Source organism: Ascaphus truei, chromosome 9 (assembly GCF_040206685.1).
Source record: "Ascaphus truei isolate aAscTru1 chromosome 9, aAscTru1.hap1, whole genome shotgun sequence".
Taxonomy (NCBI): Eukaryota; Metazoa; Chordata; class Amphibia; order Anura; family Ascaphidae; genus Ascaphus; species Ascaphus truei.
This window is the reverse complement of record NC_134491.1, coordinates 16,116,896-16,125,062: the sequence shown is the minus strand read 5'-3', so window position 1 is coordinate 16,125,062 and position 8,167 is coordinate 16,116,896.

Here is an 8,167-nt window from a genome sequence, read left to right as displayed (position 1 = left end):
TTGGAGACCAAGCACAACATCATAAAGCGCTCTGAGAAAGGAGAGACGAACACAGAAATTGGACGTTCCTTGGATATACCTCGCACAACTATTGTGACTATAATCAAAGACAAGGCAAGAATCCTGGAACAGATCAAGGGCTCAGCACCTATGCAAGGTACGACAATAAGGCAACGTGCTGGGCATATTGCTGAGGTGGAAAAACTCCTCATCATATGGCTGGAAGATCAATCCCAGCGTCATGTGCCAATTAGTTTAGCCTTAATTCAGGCCAAGGCTTTGAGTCTGTATGAGGACATTAAGCAACAGCATGGAGAAGGGGCCACTGAGGAAACGTTCACTGCAAGTAAGGGCTGGTTTATGCGGTTTAAAGAGAGGGCAAACTTGCATAACATTAAAGTGACCGGTGAAGCTGCTAGTGCGGATGAGGAGGCAGCTAAAACCTTCCCTGTTACATTGGCCAAAATTATAGAGGACGGTGGCTATTGCGCACGTCAAGTGTTCAATGTTGATGAGACTGGGCTCTACTTTAAGAAAATGCCCAGTAGAAGCTACATTGCAAGAGAGGAAAAATCTATGCCCGGGTTTAAAGTTGCAAAGGACAGGCTGACTCTTCTGCTTGGTTCAAATGCTGCAGGTGATTTCAAGCTAAAACCTTTGCTTGTTTATCATGCAGAAAACCCTAGGTCGTTCAAGGGTTATGCAAAGAACACACTTCCAGTGATTTGGAAGTCCAACTGTAAGGCATGGGTAACAGGGAGCCTTTTTGAGGACTGGTTCCAGCATCAATTTGTTCCGGCTGTGCAATTATATTGCATGAACCAGAACCTCGATTTCAAAGCATTGCTGCTCCTGGACAATGCTCCTGGCCATCCCGTGTACCTGGTTGACCATCATCCAAACGTCATGGTGGTGGTGTTCATGCCCCCCAACACCACCTCACTGATACAGCCGATGGACCAGGGGGTTATCGCTTCCTTCAAGGCCTACTATCTTAGGCGAACATTTGCCCAGGCCATCAGAGCAACCGATGTGGAAGGTGGTCCAACCTTAAAAGAATTTTGGAAGGGTTACAACATTCTTCATGCAGTGAGAAACATCAGAGAGGCATGGAATGAGGTGAAACAATCCAATCTAAATGGAGTTTGGCGTAATTTGTGCCCGGATTTTGTGTCTGATGTCCAAGGCCTTACAGAGACTGTTGCAGAAGTTACAGAAACAGTTGTGCAAATGGCCAGAGATCTCAACTTGGAGGTGGAAACCGAGGATATTGAGGAGTTGCTCGCCTCACATTCTAACGAGTTGAGCAATGAAGACCTCATGCAATTAGAGGAGCAAAAAATTGCTGAAGAGGAAGCCCACCAATCTGCTGATGTGGCACAGCCACAGCCACGTAAATCTTTGTCAAGCAAAATGTTGGCTGCGGCATTCAAGCACATTGATAGCGCACTGGCCATATTTGAGGACAATGACCCTAACATTGAACGGAGTTCAACAGTCAGTCGTGGGGTGTCTAACCAAATCAGCTGCTATAGAGAGATCTACACGTAGAAAAGGAAAGGATCTGTCCAGACTTCAATGAAGAGGTTCTTGAAGAGGCCGAAACCTTCAACTGCACCTACATCACCTCCAAAAAGTCCGTTGTCTATTGAAGATTCCCCCCCCCCCCATCATCTTCCTCCAATAATTGATGTGGTTTTTTTTTGCTCGTTTACATTTCTGTACAGAATACAGCATAGTTTTATTTTTATAGTTTTATTTTACAGTTCTGGAATCAATAAATATAATGTTTCCATCATAATCTATGTGTGTGCTGCATATCTTATTGCTTGAGTAACATTTTCTGTGTATTTTAGCATTAAAAATGCCTTCAGTAACGGAACGTTTAATTTAAACAGTGTTCCTATGGGAAAATGTGTTTCGCTTTACGACGCTTCGCTATCCGACGCCATTTTGAGTAACGCATTGCGTCGGATAACCGAGGACCGCCTGTATATATGTGTAATGACATGTTTTTTTCATGCTCATTCGTTCTATATGATAGTTCATGATATATTTATAAAACTTTCTTTTGTTATATATGTTATATTTGTTTAAACTATATAATTTGTCTTTAATAGACAAATTTTCCCTTTATCTTGCTTCTATGATCGTTTGTTTGTTTAATATATTTACCTTCTATGCTTGACATCATGTTCTTTGTTTTTAACTTTTTTTGTTTTTTGTTTTTATTATATGGTTAATTATTAATGTGTATATCTATGGTTGTTGTTTTCTGTTCAGACTAGTCAGTGTTAATGTGTCACCGTTTACAAGTTACATTTTTGTGATCATTGTTTCCTGCTGAGTCTGATTTGGAGTTGTCCAATCAGATCTTGGTTGTTTCTATATTAGATGTGTCTGCTATCAGAAAAATGTACTCTTTGATAAAGTCCCATGTAGGGATGAAACACGTCAGAGTGGTCTTTACCATGATTTCCAGCCTTTTTTTGTAATAAAATTTATTTTTTAACCCATCATGCTTGTGTCGGTACAAGGAAGAAGTGACCATTCATTTTTTCTACTACATTCACAAAATACAATACATTTCACTATGTATATATGTACTGTATATATGTATGTATATATATATATATACATACATACTGTGACAGGGTCATTGACTCCGTGTATGTGAATAGGAGATGGCAGTATGCATGCTATCCAGTAAACGAGGGGTTAACTCAGCTTGTCAAGCAGACCACAGGTGATTTGAATTAAGCTCCTTCACCTGCTTTAAAACAGGAAGAGGAAATACCTCTGGGGCGGCAGTCTCTCTCTCTGAGGCATAGAGGGAAGACAGAGGAAGTGTTAAGACAGACACAAGCTGCCCAAAGCGATCCTGTCCGTGTATGTATGTCAGTGCATGTCAAATATGGCCAGTCCTATGAATGTGTTATGGTTCTGTGCAGTGTGCACCTATGTTATTTCATGTGCATCGACTTGTCATTTGGGAGCCTTTGCAGACGGGGTTAGAGGTGGGATTATATGATGCCCGTATTGTAACAGAATCAATTCCTATGTCTCTGTCAATTATTTTAACCTTTTTCTTTGGATGACGAAAATCCACCCGGATTTCACTTACTGTATAGGTGTAAAGAAATGTTCTTACAATTAACGCTGCCACAAGTTAAAAGGAATTGCAGTGCATTAATAGCAGACATTTATCTACCGTATTACATAAACGCCCCGAGAACGTTTGCCCAATGTCCTGACTCAGCGTAAACTATTGTAACTATCTATATTGATTCATGGCTGTTAACATTACTTACTTAGGTAAATTAATTCATCTATGCCAGGGATGGCGAACTCTAGTCCTCAAAGGCCACCAACAGGTCAGGTTAAGGATATCCTTGCTTCAGCACAGGTAGCTCAATCAGTGGCTTAGTCATCCCTGAAGCAGGGATATCCTGAAAACTTGGCCTGTTGGTGGCCCTTGAAGACTGGAGTTGGCTACCGCTGATCTATGGTTAATTAATAACCCGAACATAGAAATATCATAAATATTTGCAGAGATCCATGTTGTAATAATAACAGACAGCAGGTTGGGGGAATTTGGTCACTATTGAATAAAACCTGACTTCTGAATTCCATTCAGAGAACACAATGAGTTAACTGATCTCTAAAAATCCGTCTCTTGGTCTTTCTGCTCACGTAGAAATGACGAGGAACATCACATTGGAAATAATGCTTTGTGGTTTCCCTGTGCAGTGGCCAAGACCTGACTGCGTGCAAGAAGGATTGGTGTTATCAGCAGGTGAAAATCATTGTTTTACTTTGATCACCGAGACTCCCAGCACCTCTATTTCTTTCCAACAGAGATCATTACTTTTCATGCTTCAGCAAATAGCGCATATGCTGGAAGCAATATATGGAGGGGGGAGGATTGGGGCATATTGAGATGAAAATGTGAAAATCTTTTTAGGCTTACAATTTGTGGGTGGAGGTTTGGATAGATCAGATTGCACCTTCTAAATACTGTAGGCTCCTATTTTCATTTTGAATATGAAATTAAAGCGTACAGAGCTTGCTGACGCTGCGGGGTCATGTGGTCACGTCACGTGACCTGCGGCATCATTTGACGTAACGTCTCCATGGTAATGGACGTAATTTGACGCCCCGTTGCAATGGAGATGCGTGGACAAGAAGCTGGTGAGTACATTCACAGAGGTCTCGCACTCTTAGCGTGGGGCTTTTGTAACTGCCGTGCCCCCCCCAATAAAGTCTCGCGCCCCCCCCAATAAAGTCTCGCGCCCCCCCCCAATAAAGTCTCGCGCCCCCCCAGTTTGTGCACCGCTGGTATATATAATATATAGTATAAAGCAGGGGTGGGCAACTCCAGTCTTTAAAGGCAACGAACAGGTCAGGGTTGCAAGATATCCCTGCTTCAGCACAGGTGGCGCAGTCTTTGACTGAGCCACTGATTGAGCCACCTGTGCTGAAGCAGGGAGAGGGAGTGGCTCAGTGAGTAAAGACACTGACTGGCATTGAGAGTTTGATGCAGGGGAACCTGGTTCAACTCCTGGTGTCGGCTCCTTGTGACCTTGGGAAAGTCACTTTATCTCCCTGTGCCTCAGGCACCAAAAAAATAGATTGTAAGCTCCACAGAGCAGGGACCTCAGCCTGCAAAATGTCTCTGTAAAGCGCTATGTAAAACTAGCAGCGCTATACAAGATCATGCTATTATTATTATCCAGAAAACCTGACCTGTTGGTGGCCCACCCATGGTCTTTCTAAAGTATGGGTTTACCAAAATGAATCTGCATATGAGAAAATGATTTTCAAAGAGACAGAAGTAACCAAAATAATATTCAATTACACACAGTTCAGGCACGGTGTGTAAAAAAAGAAAATACATTTTTTTTAACATATAAAATATTCTAACTAGTATAATATACGAACGTTCCCTAATAACGTTCTTTCCCAATGCGCATGCGCAGTGCATTTGTTTAGACTGCAGTAATCTTCGTTCATCCAGGTAATGTAACGTTAATTGTTTCGCTAACGGACCTTACTTTTGCATATTCTTAGCCTTGAGGACACGCGGAGGCAAAATTAGGTCCGTTACCTGTTTCGGGATCGTTACGTTATTTGCACAAAAATAGTGACTTCTGAGGTCATTTGGTTTCGCCGCGACTCACTTCGCTACTGGAATATGCTGCTGGCCACTTCGCGACTAGGCGAACTGCCTATACCCCCTACCCTAAGCCCTTACCCTAAAACCCCCTACCCTAACCACTGAAACCCCTTAAATTAACCCCATATTAACCACTAAAACCCCTTACATTAACCCCCTTCCCTAACTGCTAAAACCGGTTAAATTAACCCCTTAACCGCTACAACCCTTAAATTAACCCGCTACCCTAAACAGTAATAAAACTTACCTTAGAAGTGGCCGGTGGCGGGGATTCCAGCGGCAGAGGGTCCGTTTGCGGCCAAACAACCACTGAGATTTCGGTGCGGCCGTCCAATTCCGTTCTGAGGATCTACCCCTAAGTGCCTTACATTTTGAGGGTCATTTTTAAAAGCATGTCATATTCAGCTAGAATGAAGAGATCAAAGTAAGATTCATATATTTAGGGCTATCTCCTGTTTGTGAGTGTACATGCCCAATGTATAATTGTACCTCCAAAACTAAATAATTACACATTAAATAGCTCCAAACCTAGTCGGTATTAGCAGAAAAGAAAAGAAACAACAGGGGTTGCCTCTTAAAATGATGTTGCTAACGACATCCAGACAGTCACAGCTACAGACGTCAACCGTGATACCTCGTTTTTACCTGCTAAGTATAATTCTCAACATGACAACCCAGCGGTGAGCACCTGTTTCATAAAAGCAGCCGGGTAGAAGCGGAGGAAAATAGGATCATTTGGAACAGCCACGAGATGCATACGGGATACAAAAATCAGCACATACACAGCCTGATGTATACTTATACCAGTCCCTCTGAGTACTGGCATTAATACAGTCTATTTCAAGGGTCAGGCACATCCATGTGTTGGGTCAATTTTTTGGTTGGCTCCCTTACAAAGATTCTATCCCCCTGAAAGTTACTGTTTTCCTTATTTGTATTTTGTGAAAATGGATGTGTTTTGCTTTTCTCCGGGAACACTGAATTCAAGAAAATCAGCTACTTTTATTTATCTGTTGTATTAAAGTCGGACCCCGGCACTAAGGCAGGGGCCCTATGGCGTGCCTCCTCTTCCCTTCCCCCACTCTGCTGGACTTTATGCATTGCCTCCCTTCCGCTCCACTCCGCCCAGCGGGCAGCTATGGAGTTAAGCCCGGGGGGAGGAGCTAGTGACGTATTAAGGAAGGAATGCTATAAGTAGGTGTGCTGGGTGGCGCGCCTCTTTCCACGCGGCCCACCGGAGGGTGAACATCATGCGGAGCTATCAGCGTTGAACTGACAGGGTTGAAAATGCAAGATGGGTTATTTCCTTTTCTTGGTCCCACGGTCTTTCCCAGATCGATGGCCATAGACTTGGACTTGTTCCTTCAGTGTGTGGGTCCATGGTCAATGCAATGTGGGGGTACTAGGCGCAGCGTTTCAGAGCCCCTTAGAGATGTCAGGGTACTTGGAGTCTCACCATTGGAAGCAGATCCAGTACAGATTATATGCTCCACATAATGTACAATAATAAATTAGTCTAGTAATCTTTTTACCGTGGGTTACAACCGAATTTATAGCGCTCTACCATCTTAGGGACGCCTTGTGGAAAAGCTACAAAGTAACTGGCACTACTAAGGACCTTAATAACTACAGATGCATGCGGAAATGAGCACAAGGCAAACAAGGCATGCAAAAGCACAATACTACTCTGACAATCATCATCAGAATCCATCAAATCCAGCTAACTTCTGGAAGGTTATCAACAATATATTCCAGCCTTCTAACCATCAACAACCAAGTAATATCACTAAGGAGGATATTACCCTGGCAAATCCCACTGACATGACAAATGCGTTCAATTAATACTTTGTGAGGTGTGCTAAAAATTTATTAGCGAAACGCAACCCGGACAACATACGTGAACCTCATTGTGGGAGTACCTCTATAGCCCCACCCTCTCCCAACACTGCCCACAGTTTTCAATTTATCGCAGTATCTGAAGAGGAGATTACACAAGCGCTCCTCAAATTAAAACCAAGTAGCCAATGTGGAGCTGACCTACTGCAATCGAAGTTCATAACAACTTGGTGCCCCAGCCATTGCCAAACCGTTTGCTTCCTTAATCAACTCTATCCTGTCTGCAGGTCATATCCCTAAGACCTGGAAAACTGCCAGAGTTGTCCAATCTTTAAAAGTGGGGACAAAAACACTGTCTTAAACTACAGGCCAATTTCTCTTCGCCCAACACTATCCAAAGTCATGGAAAAATGTGTTCACTCCCAATTAAGCGATTACAATACCAAGACAAATTTCCCTAGCCAATTTCAATCTGGCTTTCACCCCAAACACTCCACCGTAACTACCCTGCTAAAAGTTTGCAATGAAATCCAGTGTGGAATGGAACTGGGACAAGTCACTGGTGCAATATTCCTAGATTTTGCAAAGACTTTTGATACTGTTGATCATATTATCTTGCTAAACAAACTCAAGTGCTCTGGAATAGGGAAGCATGCTTTAAACTGGTTTCATTCCTACCTATCAGGTAGATCCCAACATGTGTCTATCTCGGGTACTAACTCCAATCTATCCAACGCGTTTTGTAGCGTAAGCTACTTCATCAGGGATCCATCCCTGATGAAGTAGCTTACGCTACGAAACGCGTTGGATAGATTTTATAGCCCTCATGACTATCTTGTTCATAATCTGCGTGCTGATATTTACTCTGAGTCTTTCAAAATTTGTGGAATTTGGCAATACCGAAGTGACGCGATATTTCACTTTACGGCCATCCTCACTTTGCGGCCGGTCGTGAACTACATACGGGACACTTGACAAACCAGCCCGGCGGTGGTTTCAATAGCTCTGACCCGAGGGCGTCCCATCAGCGGTAAGCCGGACGGAGCGGCAGTTTCGACGGCCCTGACCTGCAAAGGCTCCTTACCTGGACCCTGGAGACGAGCGGAGGGTTTTCCCCAAGTGCCGTGGCATTGTGCTCCCAGGCAAAGATCTTTC